Source organism: Anser cygnoides, chromosome 2 (genome assembly GCF_040182565.1).
Source record: "Anser cygnoides isolate HZ-2024a breed goose chromosome 2, Taihu_goose_T2T_genome, whole genome shotgun sequence".
NCBI lineage: Eukaryota > Metazoa > Chordata > Aves > Anseriformes > Anatidae > Anser > Anser cygnoides.
Window position 1 is genome coordinate 134,315,226 of NC_089874.1, and position 12,058 is coordinate 134,327,283.

At 39.6% G+C, this 12,058-nt stretch overlaps 1 long non-coding RNA gene across 1 annotated transcript; it reads left to right on the top strand.

The window, feature by feature from the left end:
* The first annotated feature begins 2,382 nt into the window (after window positions 1-2,382).
* On the top strand, window positions 2,383-5,437 carry LOC136790203 (uncharacterized). The gene is made up of 4 exons (XR_010829741.1): window positions 2,383-2,888; window positions 2,963-3,049; window positions 3,782-4,063; window positions 4,787-5,437. It is a non-coding gene; the product is annotated as an uncharacterized lncRNA (long non-coding RNA).
* The last annotated feature ends 6,621 nt before the right edge of the window (window positions 5,438-12,058 follow it).

Sequence of the window (12,058 nt, forward strand, 5' to 3'; positions counted from 1 at the left end):
GAAAATAAATGAGGATGACTAAGTGAAAAGGATGAATAAACGGTTGTGAAGGAACTCCATTAGCTTCTGGTTCATAGACTGAAGTAAAATAAATAGCAACACTAGATGACTGGTGATCCATCTCATCCCATTCTGTTTACTTCTGTATACTCCAAAATAAAGGAAAGAAATAAAGGGTCGTAAAGGTTTTAATATGAGACACAGTGAGCTACAAAGTAGCTCTTAAATGTACTGCACAGTAGAAGAGTTATAAACACCTCTCTTTAATTAAAACAAAATGATAACACCAGGACATTAAGCTATATCTATATATGTATATGTTCAATATATTCAATATATTTAACTGTTCTATTAGACTCTTGAGCCAAATACATGTCTGGCATAAGTAGACTTGAATTCATTAAAGTCAATAGAGATGTTCCTGCTAACATTCATGTGAATTTGTCCCTTGGTCTTCTAACTTGTCCATTTCCTCTAATGAGCATCTCTGAACTGAAGACTCAGATCCAATCTGCTTTACCTCTGAACTCAAGAGAGGTTTTAAGGGCTAGGGAAACTTGCTCTAAACTTATGAGGGGATTTTTCTCTTAAGCCTGAACCCTGAGACTGAACAGATTTGGTTTGATGAGGGAGGCAAATATCAGAACTGAAGAAAAATTTTACTTTATAATTTATACTGTGTCTCTTTTAAATTTTTGTATACAGGCTTTGGATGATGTCTCTAGTACTGTATATTTTATTTATTATCTAGTCTAGTTAACAGCTTTTGTGACAGTACATGGACTCATAATTTGCCATTACATATCTTGCAGTTCACATGGGTTGCAGTTCAGTAAAAAAAAATATACTTTATCCTTAAATTTATGTTTTCCTTCTTAATCTTGAGTGAAACTATGTAGGTGTTTAAGATCTTCGAGGGCAATGAGAAGGGATTCTACCAGCACTGACAAAAAGAAGACTAGAGAAAATGTGGGTCCTCATCAGGAGTCTTGGTTACCTGGGAAAGTGAAAAGGCCGAGGTACTGAATTCCTTCTTTGTCTCAGTCTTTACCAGCAAGACTGGCCTACAATCACTGTGTCAGAAGATGCCTTATTTATTAAGGCATCATTAACACTGCTATGAAGGTAAATATACCATTTTCTGTTGTATAATCAATGATGAAATAAAATCTTGAATGAACAAAAACTCCTATTTCTGTTGGGAAACCATAACAAAAGACAGTGCTTGACATCAACTGAAATCATTTCTTTTTTTTTTTTCTTTTTTTTTTTTTTTTAAGGTGGTTCCCTCTTAACATGATTTTGTATGTTCATCATCCCTCTGAAGTTTGAAAAGGACAGCTGATCTGAAATAACTAGCTACATTCATGTAAGATATTACAGAATTTCAAATCAATCACAAACGAGAAAACTGACTTCTGGTTAATTCATGAATGAAAGGGAAGAACATTGGGACAGTGTCCTGGTTTCAGTTACGACAGAGTTAATTTTCCTCCTAGTAGCTGGTAGGGTGCTATGTTTTGGATTAGGATGAGAAGAATGTTGATAACACACTGATGTTTTAGTTGTTGCAGAGCAGTGCTTACACTAAGCCAAGGACTTTTCAGCTCCTCGCTCTGTCCTGCCAGCGGGCAGGCTAGGGGTGCCGCAGGAGCTGGGAGGGGACAGACCCATAGGACAGCTGACCCAAACTGGCCAAAGGGGTATTCCATACCATCTGACGTCATGCTAAACAATAGATAGGGGTGGCTAGCCAGGATGGGGGGGCCGTCTGCTCAGGAATAGGCTGGGCATCGGTCAGCGGGTGGTGAGCAAATCCATTGTGCATCAGTTTTTTCGTACACAGTAGAAGTAATAGTACTATTATCATTAGCATTAGTAATTTTTCCTGTCTTAATCAACTGTCTCTGTCTCAACCCACAGGCTTTGTTTTCCTATTCCTCTCCCCCATCCCAGAGAGGGAGGGGGGAGGGTGAGCAAACGGCTGTGTGGTGCTTAGCTGCCTGCCGAGTTAAACCACAACAGCAATGTAGTCACGTAACCAACTTAAAGCCAAAACTTTCAGCCCAGTCCTTGACCTGAATAGTGAGTGAAGATCCGGATCCTGCCATTTATATGTGAGAGTTTATATGCAGCCAAAGTAAATACTATAGTCAGAGGTCATGGGGCTAGATTTTGAAAAGTCCTGCATAAAGAAGAGATCTCAGAAAAGCAAATTTAAAAAACATTAATGTAAAGAAAAGTAATTCTGTTTGCTATATTCTTTATCTGTCATGACTAGACAGATGAAGATCTATGATAGCAATTTTTCCCTTAAGGTCATTTTATTTTTTCTTTTATTTATTTCTTTATTTTTATTTATTAATTTTTTTTAACAGGCTCTGTACTAATTTTCCTCACAGAATGACTCACAGAAATATGACCCTTATGCACCTTTTGCAGCTAATTCATTAGGTCAATTCTAACCACTAAGCCTCTTGTCAGGTTACTTCTATCAGTGATAAGGAGCAATTGACCTTAAAACATTGAAGCCAGGTAGATGAGGCTATTCCACAAGGTCTCTTGGCTCCACACTTGTTAGGTGAAATCTGCCAGGTGTGGATCATTTGACCTTTGCTATATAGGAAGCATGAGGACTTGGGGGGAATTGCCTCCCCAGGGGAGTTTGAGGCTCAGGTTATCTGGGGTGCTTTTCTACCAGAGTGAAATGGACTCAGTGTTCCCCAGTAGGCTGCTTTTTCTTCATGTTTTTTACCGTCTCTGTGAAATAGTTTTAGAGACTCTATGAGCTAGTTACGTTGGTGGTGCCTTCTCAGGACAGTAAAACCCTGGTGGTACTACTTCACTGTGAAGTAGTTAGGAGGTGACTCAAGTTCAGAAGCTGGCAGGTAAGTGTTCCTGGGTTCTACAGTTGTTTAATGTCGAGGAGTTTGAGTACTTCCTTCACCTTGTCTGTTTTCAGTGAAATTACTTGCATGGATTTGAAGCTTCCTTCCTGGCAGGAGAAGAAGAAAAAAAAAAAACACCACAGAAGCTTAAGTGCATACAGGTAAGCCTGGCTTTGAAGAATGTTCTTAAGTCTGTGTTAAGATTGAACAAAAAGCTGTGTGGAAAAAGGTGCCTTACTGTGAATTCAAATTTTGCCTTGTGATAAGTAGAAACAGATTTGGGTAGATACTGGTGGCATTATCATTACTTTTGCTAAGTGGCAATTGTGAGAATGTGCTGTTCATAAAAGAAATGCTGTTTTCACAATATGCTAGTCAAAAGCCTTTAAATTACTAGAAGTTATAGTTTAAAGGAGATTAACTTCTTTCTTTAAAAGAAGTTATTGTTGGCCATCTCCCCCGACCCCTCCATAGACTGGCTCCCTGAAGAAAAAGCGTGAAAGGTGTAATTGTTAATAGCTTCTGAGGTAGGGTCAGGGGAAGATGCGTTTTCCCACGTGTTCACTCTCCCTTTCTTCTCCTCCAGGTGAGTTACGGTAGCTTTCCAAAACTTTGACTATACTTGGAATGCTCAGAGCAGCGTGTTCTTATCAGTATGTCTCCTGAATGCACTTGAGGTTTGTTTAAGGTTAAACAAATACTTCAGTGTCATCCAGAGATCGGTGCTGATGCAGGATAGTTATGCGTGGCAAGGAGAGTGGGAGGATATGGGCAGGTACCTAGAGCAGGGCGCACCTCCACTGGAAAGACCATGAGACCATGAGGAATCCGCAATGGATGAAGTGGCTAAACAAGTCTGGCAGTACGAAGACAGTCTTTCCTCTTCCCTACAGGCCTGCATCTCGGTTGTGCAGAAACATTCTGAAGAGACCGACCAACATAAAGAGAACTAACCTTCCTCCTCACCTGTACAAAGCAATATCTCAGCAATTGGGGGTAAGCCCACTTCTGTGCGAGGAAGACAAGAGAGCGCATACACAGCCTGTGCCAACCTGTGGTCGTACCCTGTGGAACCTACACACACTCGTACCTACACTCACCATACCGACGTGAGTGACCACGGAGAACATATGAGAAAACAGGACGGAAAATCAAACTCGACACTTGAGGCAGGGGTATGTGAGTGGCAAGAAAAAAAAATTGGGGGAAAGGAATTCTATGAGAAACTTCCAACTCCAAATTCAGGTGGGCGGAACCTGGTCCCCAGAGCGCTGGTCCCCAGAGCGCTGGTCCCCAGAGCGCTGGTCCCCAGAGCGCTGGTCCCCAGAGCGCTGGTCCCCAGAGCGCTGGTCCCCAGAGCGCTGGTCCCCAGAGCGCTGGTCCCCAGACTTTTTCTGCTAGGAAGATTATTCAGATGAGCACTCTACCATTTCTTTACCTTTGAGGGTTCTGAAATTGTCCCCTGCTTAAAGGAGTCAGCTCCAGCCTGTTTCGGAAAATAGTTGCTTAGGGCTAAAATCTGAGTTTCTGTTCTGTTACTTGAACATCCAGAGGGACTCATCCTCCTTCCTTCGTTGAGTTCAGTGCTGCCTAGTCTTAAGTTTTTCAGTACTCAAGTCGTGTAGCCCAGACTCTGCGATTTTAGAGGGATTGCGCTCCCCTTACATAATGTGGGAATCCCATTAGTCTGTCTCAAGGGTGAATGGAGTATGGCACTTAACAGCCACAATCTGCAATGATTTATGTCTGTTACCAAGTTATTTAAGGCCATGCAAGTACCTTTTACTCTTTTCTCTTTCCTTTCATTTCTTGTCTTACGACTAAAGATTACATATTCGTTGAAATGTCCTAAAAAAAATTTACTTTTTAATTTTAACAGCTTTTCTTTTTCCCTCTAGCTCTGCCAGTAGCTGACAAGAGAAAAGGACATCTTTATACTTCTCATTCTTGCGAGGTTAGAGGCAGTGCCAATTTAAATGGTGACTGAGGCTCTGCAAAGGTGCAAGTCTATCTTACTCCATCAAATTCAGTGACGCAACCTGAGTTTGCCTTAATTAACTTTCAAGGATTCAACCAATTTAAAGCTTTTGGACAATGACAATTATTTGAAAACTTCATACAGGTTTATTTTCTTTGTTTACATTTGTTTCTTATCTCCATCCCGTTCAAAGCAATGAGGACTGGTGTGCTTCTCTCTTCTCTGGAAATGTGCACTAGCAACCAGTGTTAGAATCAGAATCCTGATCTAAGGGTATGATGAAAAATGTTGTGCTCCAAGTTGGAAATTGGAGAGGAAAACATTCACGTATACATAAGAATTGTACTCAAACAGCTGATTACACCTTTTCTTACACCTGAACAGATGCTTACATCTGTTAAGGGAAGCTTTTTAAACCGGAGAAGCAACAGGTAGTTTTCTACGTTTCCCTGGGGGATAGTGTACTCTTCTGTATTTTGCTTCTACACAAACAGTTCAAAATTTTTAATTTGTGTTGTCAGTCAAACAACCAAACAACCTTGCACGCCATTACATGTTCCCCTCCAGATAGATCAAGCCCTGAATGCAAGATCAGACAAGTAAATAATTCCAACATGTAAAAATTAACTTGTAAATACATTACTTTTTGGCAGATTTTTTGGCACTTTGTGGGGCTTAACTGTACTTCAGTGAGAAGAATGTCTTCTGGTGTGAACTGAAATTATACCTCTCTCCACGCTGTCTTTGTTCTTATTTTTTTTGGGGGGGGGAGGGGGCAACATTCCTTGTAGACACCTGAAGGTGTTGCTAAATAATAATAAAATTTAGGCGAAGGAAAAGTTCCTTCTCTGTTGTTGTTGTTCTTGTGTTCTTTTCCATACAGTCTTAAAATGAATCACAGAATTGTAGGGGTTAAAAGGGACCTCGAAAGATCATTGGGTCCAATGCCCCTGCCAAAGCAGGTTCCTTAGGGCAGGCTGCCCAGGTAGGTGTCTAGACGGGCCTTGAATATCTCCAGAGAAGGAGACTCCACAACCTCCCTGGGCAGCCTTTTCCAGTGCTCCATCACCCTCACCGCGGAGAAGTTCTTTCGCAGGTTGGTGCGGAACTTCCTGTGCTCAATTTTGTGGCTGTCACCCCTTGTCCTGTCCCCACAAACCACTGAAAAGAGGTTGGCCAAATCCCTCTGTCTCCCACACCTCAGGTATTTATAAACATGGTTGAGGTCCCCTCTCAGTTGTCTTTTCTGCAGGCTGAACAGTCCCAGGTCTCTCAGCCTTTCTTCATAGGGAAGAAATGAAGGTCCCATTTTCTGGCCCTTGGCAGATTGTAAGCATGCCGGAACCCTTCACATTACGTAGATCATATTTATCTGAAATGATAATAGCATACCTATAGCCTGCTGCAGGCTGAAAAGTAGCCTATGCCTCAGGTACTGTTTCATGCCTTTGCTGTTGTTACTACATCCTTGTAAGTCTTCAAAAGGGAAATGAAATTATCCTATACAAAAGAAACACTATCTAGAAGGAATTTCAGTTGCTAGGGCCTGAATTCTCACTGAAACCCAAGACAAGTATCTTACTGACTTGAAGAAAGAGGCTTTAATCTATCCTGGCTTCTTTACTAATAAAGGAGCTTGAAAGAGACGCGTGTCCTTGTATCTGAAGAGGAGGTGAAGGAACGGCTAGTGCAAGGAACACAAAAATCAGTTGTGCCAGACTGATATGTGGTTGGCTTTGAGCTTGGAGACTGCAACTATCTTCAAACTTCCAGATCTAGAGGAACACTTTGGCTGCAGCCTAAAAGCCCTGTGTACATAAGCTCCCCCAAGCCAGACAATCTTCTTCCCATGACCTGCCAGAAAACAGCTGCCCTGGTTTCAGCTAGGATAGAGTTAATTTTCCTCCTAGTAGCTGGTAGGGTGCTATGTTTTGGATTAGGATGAGAAGAGTGTTGATAACACACTGATGTTTTAGTTGTTGCAGAGCAGTGCTTACACTAAGCCAAGGACTTTTCAGCTCCTCGCTCTGTCCTGCCAGCGGGCAGGCTAGGGGTGCAGCAGGAGCTGGGAGGGGACAGACCCATAGGACAGCTGACCCAAACTGGCCAAAGGGGTATTCCATACCATCTGACATCATGCTAAACAATAGATAGGGGTGGCTGGCCGGGGTGAGAGGGCCGTCTGCTCAGGGATAGGCTGGGCATCGGTCAGCGGGTGGTGAGCAATTGCATTGTGCATCACTTGTTTCGTACACAGTAGTAGTAGTAGTACTATTATCATTAGCATTGGTATTTTTTCCTGTCTTAATAAACTGTCTTTATCTCAACTCACAGGCTTCACTTTCCCGTTTCTCTCCCCCATCCCAGAGAGGTGGGGGGGAGGGTGAGTAAACGTCTGTGTGGTGTTAACTGCTGGCTCAGTTAAACCACAACAGACAGGCTTTAAAAAGGTGATGTGGAATCTGTCTTTCTATGCACATGTACTATAGAGAGAATTATTTCTATTTACAACGTGTGTGGTAGGTTAACTTTGGCTAGCTGCCAGGTGCCTACCAAGCCACTCTCTCACTCCCCTTCCTCAGCAGGACAGGGGGACAAAATACTGTGAAAAAAGATTGTTGAGATAAGGACAGGGAGGTCACTCACTAATTGTTACCATGGGCAAAATGGCCTCAGCTTGGGGAAGATTAATTTGGTTTTATTGTCAATGGAAAATACAGTAGGATAGTGAGAAATAAAAACAAAATTGAAAACACCTGCCCCCAATTCCCCTCTTATACCTGGGCTCAATTTCGGTCTTGATTCTTCTACCTCTTTGCTCCCAAGGCAGCACAGGGGAATGGAAAATGAGGTTACAGTTAATATAATAATTCTTTGTCACTGCTGCTTCTTCTTCCTGACTCTCTTCCCCTGCTACAGCATAGGGTCCCTCCCAAAGGATACAGTCCTTCAGGAAGTGATCCAACATAGGCTTCTCACAGACTGCAGTTCTTCAAGAACTGCTCCAATGTGGGTCTGTAACTGGGGGAACAGTCCTCTGGGAATGAACTGCTCCAGCCTGGGTCCCCCACAGGACACACTTTCTGCCAGACCTCCTGGAGTCTCCTCTTGTGTGGACTCTCCATGGGCTGCAGTTCTGGCCAGGAGCCTCCTCTTTTGTGGATTCTTTGTGGACTGCAGCTTCTTTCAGGTCATATCCACCTACTCTAGTCAGCAGTGTGGATCTCATCTCCAATGTGTTTCTCCATGGCCAACCTGCTCCACCACAGTCTACTCCATGGGCCACAGCAAAATTTCTGCTCCAGCACCTGGAGCACCTCCTCCCCCTCTTTCTTCACTGACCTTGTGTCTGCAGGGTTTTTTCTCTCATATTTTTTCACCCTTCTCTTTCATTTGCTGTTGCACAGCATTTTGTTGTAGCAAGAGTACTGTGCCCCATTAAAAGGAAACTTTGTAATTTCTTTCTAATATATTTATTGGTTTTCTTCTTCCTTTTCCATCAAAGTGCATATTCTGAAGGAAAAAAAAATGTTTATGCTGGAAGTAGCATGCTAGAAAGTAGCATTTTATACTAATTTTCACATGCATAAATGAGTACAGAATATTCAGAACTAAGGAACAAAAGCTTTATGGAAAAATATGCATATATTTTTAATGTCCGTTTAGAAAAAAAAATACATCCAGACAAACTGAAAGCTGAAATTGTTCTCTCTGGTATTTTTTTGCTTCAATATTAATGAAATGTTTCCAAGAGCATTATGATGACTACACATCACTGCTTAATAGGTCTGAAATGCAAATGTTTTCTGCAATTTTCATATATTGTTTATACTGTTGATCTGTTTTCCATAAAATATACCTCACATTCACATTTGGAAAATAAACAGACTGATGAAATATTGTATCAAAATATTTCCTTGACCACACAGACATTCTTTTGATGAACTTGGAAAATAGGTACTGTAAATTTAGTTTTCCAGCAAAAACACAGAAAAGAAAATTCTATGTCTGGGTGTTATTTAATGTTGTCTAAATATCTACTTATGTAACTGTGGATTTTGAAAATCTGAAATTATTCTGTTGGGGTAGAACACATCAGGGTCAAATTGTATTACGTGATCATTATAGAAAGGTATATTATAGTGCCGCTTCAATTGTATTTTTTTCCCTTTTAATTTCATTTTTGGAAATCAAATGACATGATTTCCTTTTTCTGTGACAGGGAGTCGTAAAAAAACAACATGTTTTACAAAATGAGTTGTAATAATTGATTTTTTAGTTGAATATGAGAGGGAGGGTTGTGCTTGTTTCCTATGAAGCTATGTTTCAGAAAACCCTAGCTGGTGAAGGAAAGGAATACATTTTATTAGATTGCGTGATAGCACATCTATCACTCTTTTTGACCGAAAGTAATTTTCATTTGCAATGAGCAATTTCAGTTACATGGTACAGTTACAGTTGAGTTCCTTTTCTAGTCCAGAGTGCAGCAGCAGTCAATATTCTCTAGAGATATATGTTATACTGAAAGAGGTGGATTCAGTAAGACAAGACATTTTTCCTCTGTGGGATTTGTGATACATAAAAGTCTTGTCACTTTGACATTTGCTACTTTTGCTTTGTGATTTTTCCCTATTTTCCTCTTCTGTACGTACGCTACCATTATCATCCAAGTTGAATGGTTCTTACTGCAAAGTAAGGTCAGAAGGGAGAGCTATATGTTGTGATAGTACTCTGCTTTTCACCAGATGACAGAAAAAATCAGCAGGAGAGGGAGTATTTTTATTGTGTTTTGGTTATTACAATACAGTTAAGACACACTAGCCATCTTCTGGGTACATATAATCTTACATACAGTCAAAGACTGTTGAAAGTATATTTCTAAATGTCAAACACCACCATTTATTACCTTGTTATAAACCCTCTTACAATTCAAACAAAAACAAAAACATTTGTTACATCAAATGTTCAGTTATTGGTAGTTGTAGGGACCATTAGCAATCTCAAACACTCTGTAGCTGAAGGAAAACTGTTCAACCTGTCAAAGCAATTGAGCAAAATGCCCATCTCTATCACTAAGGTTCTGATATTAGCCCACAGAGCTGTTTGCTTGATACTTAATATTACTTGATAAATACTTGTTATTTATCACATAGCCTGAATGCATTCGTGAAATAATTTTTAAGCGAATTCAGTGTAATTAGAGAATATTTCTAAACCCAGCAACATTTTCCAGTGTTGTAGTAAATTCAGAGTTTTGCAAGAAGTGTTGTTTGCTTAATAACAGAAATTTGCGGAAAAAAAGTTAATATTTGCACTCATTAGAATTAGTCATTTATACAGGCATTTTTACTGAAATGTTTAAGAACGTTATTTGTATTACTTAGTCAAAGAGAACAGAGAAAGCCATCATGGGTAATATTATAGACAAAGGCAGCCAATTATGTGCCTATTCACCCTCATATATGAAAGTTGTTTTGATTTTGTCTTTAGACTATTTAATCAACACATTTTACATCTGTGTAATGTTTAGTTCAAGTAAGTCACACATAAAATTTGTCCTAGAGTGCAATCTAAAATAGAAAACTCTACATATATCAGACTGCATTCCATTTAAAGACTTTGACATGGACAAATTTAAACTCGGTCTCCAGTGAGTTCTTGGGACATGTCATTTTAAAACTTTGCAGCCTGTTAAGCTCACAGGATTGGAAATAAGCACAGGGGCAGAATGTCGAAAGGATGACAGAACATCAAGTGTAAATAAAAACACTCTCAACTCTCCAAAAGGCACTAGGAGATGTGAACTTACTAACCATCTGAGTTAATCAAATGTTAAATTTAAGGAGCAGAACAGAAGTGTATACATTTTTCACCTCCATTTAACTAAAATGGTTACACAATTTTAATGAGACAGCTGTGTGCATAGATGACAAAAGCATGTGATGTTGTATAGTAATGCGCCAATATCTATAAAATGTCATAGCCTGTTGTGAACAGAAATACATTTTAAAAGGCTATAACTCATAAAAGCTTTAGATGTAGTCTAAAGTCACTACTCATGGGTTGAAAAAATCTCACCTGAGGCCTATAAAAAAGGCAATCTCTCCTGTTCTCTATTTCAATATTTTTTTTTTCTTTGTACTTCAGCCCTATTCAAATAAATATTGGATATTCGAGTCCACCTCAAGAGATTTTTTTCTTCGTATTTATTTCATACAGGATGCTTCTTTCACTGGGAGCATTGTCAATACAAGGATTGGAAGACACATTCTATTTTGTACAGGTTTAAATTCTATTTCGCTGTGTTCTTCTTTTTCATTTAATCATATCTATGTAAATAATGAGAGAAAAAAGTATTTGTTTATATTGCTAAGTATATCCTGAAAATACCTACACATCACAAATAACAATACCTTGTGTACTACTCAAGGGACATTACCTGTGTGTGATAGCACTTGCTTATCTCACAGGTCTGTACTTACAGATAGTGAAAGACTAAATGACTTTCCCAAGGATGGGCAGAATTATAGACCATCAAAACAAATTTTCAGCATTTATTGTGATTATCACAATTTATCTTCCTGCAAGACTCCCGAGTTGAAGGATTGTATTCAAACTCTTTTTCTGTTATGCACTACTTCTCATTGCTTCAACAGAATAGATCCCAAAGTCCTGGTAGTTGTTTATTCAATTCCAGTGCTACAGCAAACCTTTTCTGTTACTGTTCAAAGCACTAAAATATAAATGACCTATACTAGATTGACTTTTGTGCCAAACACCATGTGTTTGGGATGCTTGGACCAAGAGATTTCTGATTCAGATTGCTAAAACAGAGCCTGCTTCTTATTAGTGAAGAGTCCATATAGAACCAGAAACCTATGGGCACAGGTCATCCTCCTCAGAAAGGAGCAGAGGAACTGAAAAAAAGCAATGATCTTAAAACTTGTCTCCTAAAGAGCCCAAAGTTTTTCTAATTTTAAGAACAGAATTAAGTATTATAATTTTATGGATCTAACCCTGTAAACTGCAAGAACATGAATATTATAATGGTAATGTTGGATGATAGTTGTTATATTTGTATTGACATTTGGTCTTTCCTTCCAACAACGTTGGGGAAAGGAAATAAAATCTAAGAAGTTTACTTATTAAGAGTTTTCAGCTTTGGAATCCACTGACTTCTTCAGTCCACCCT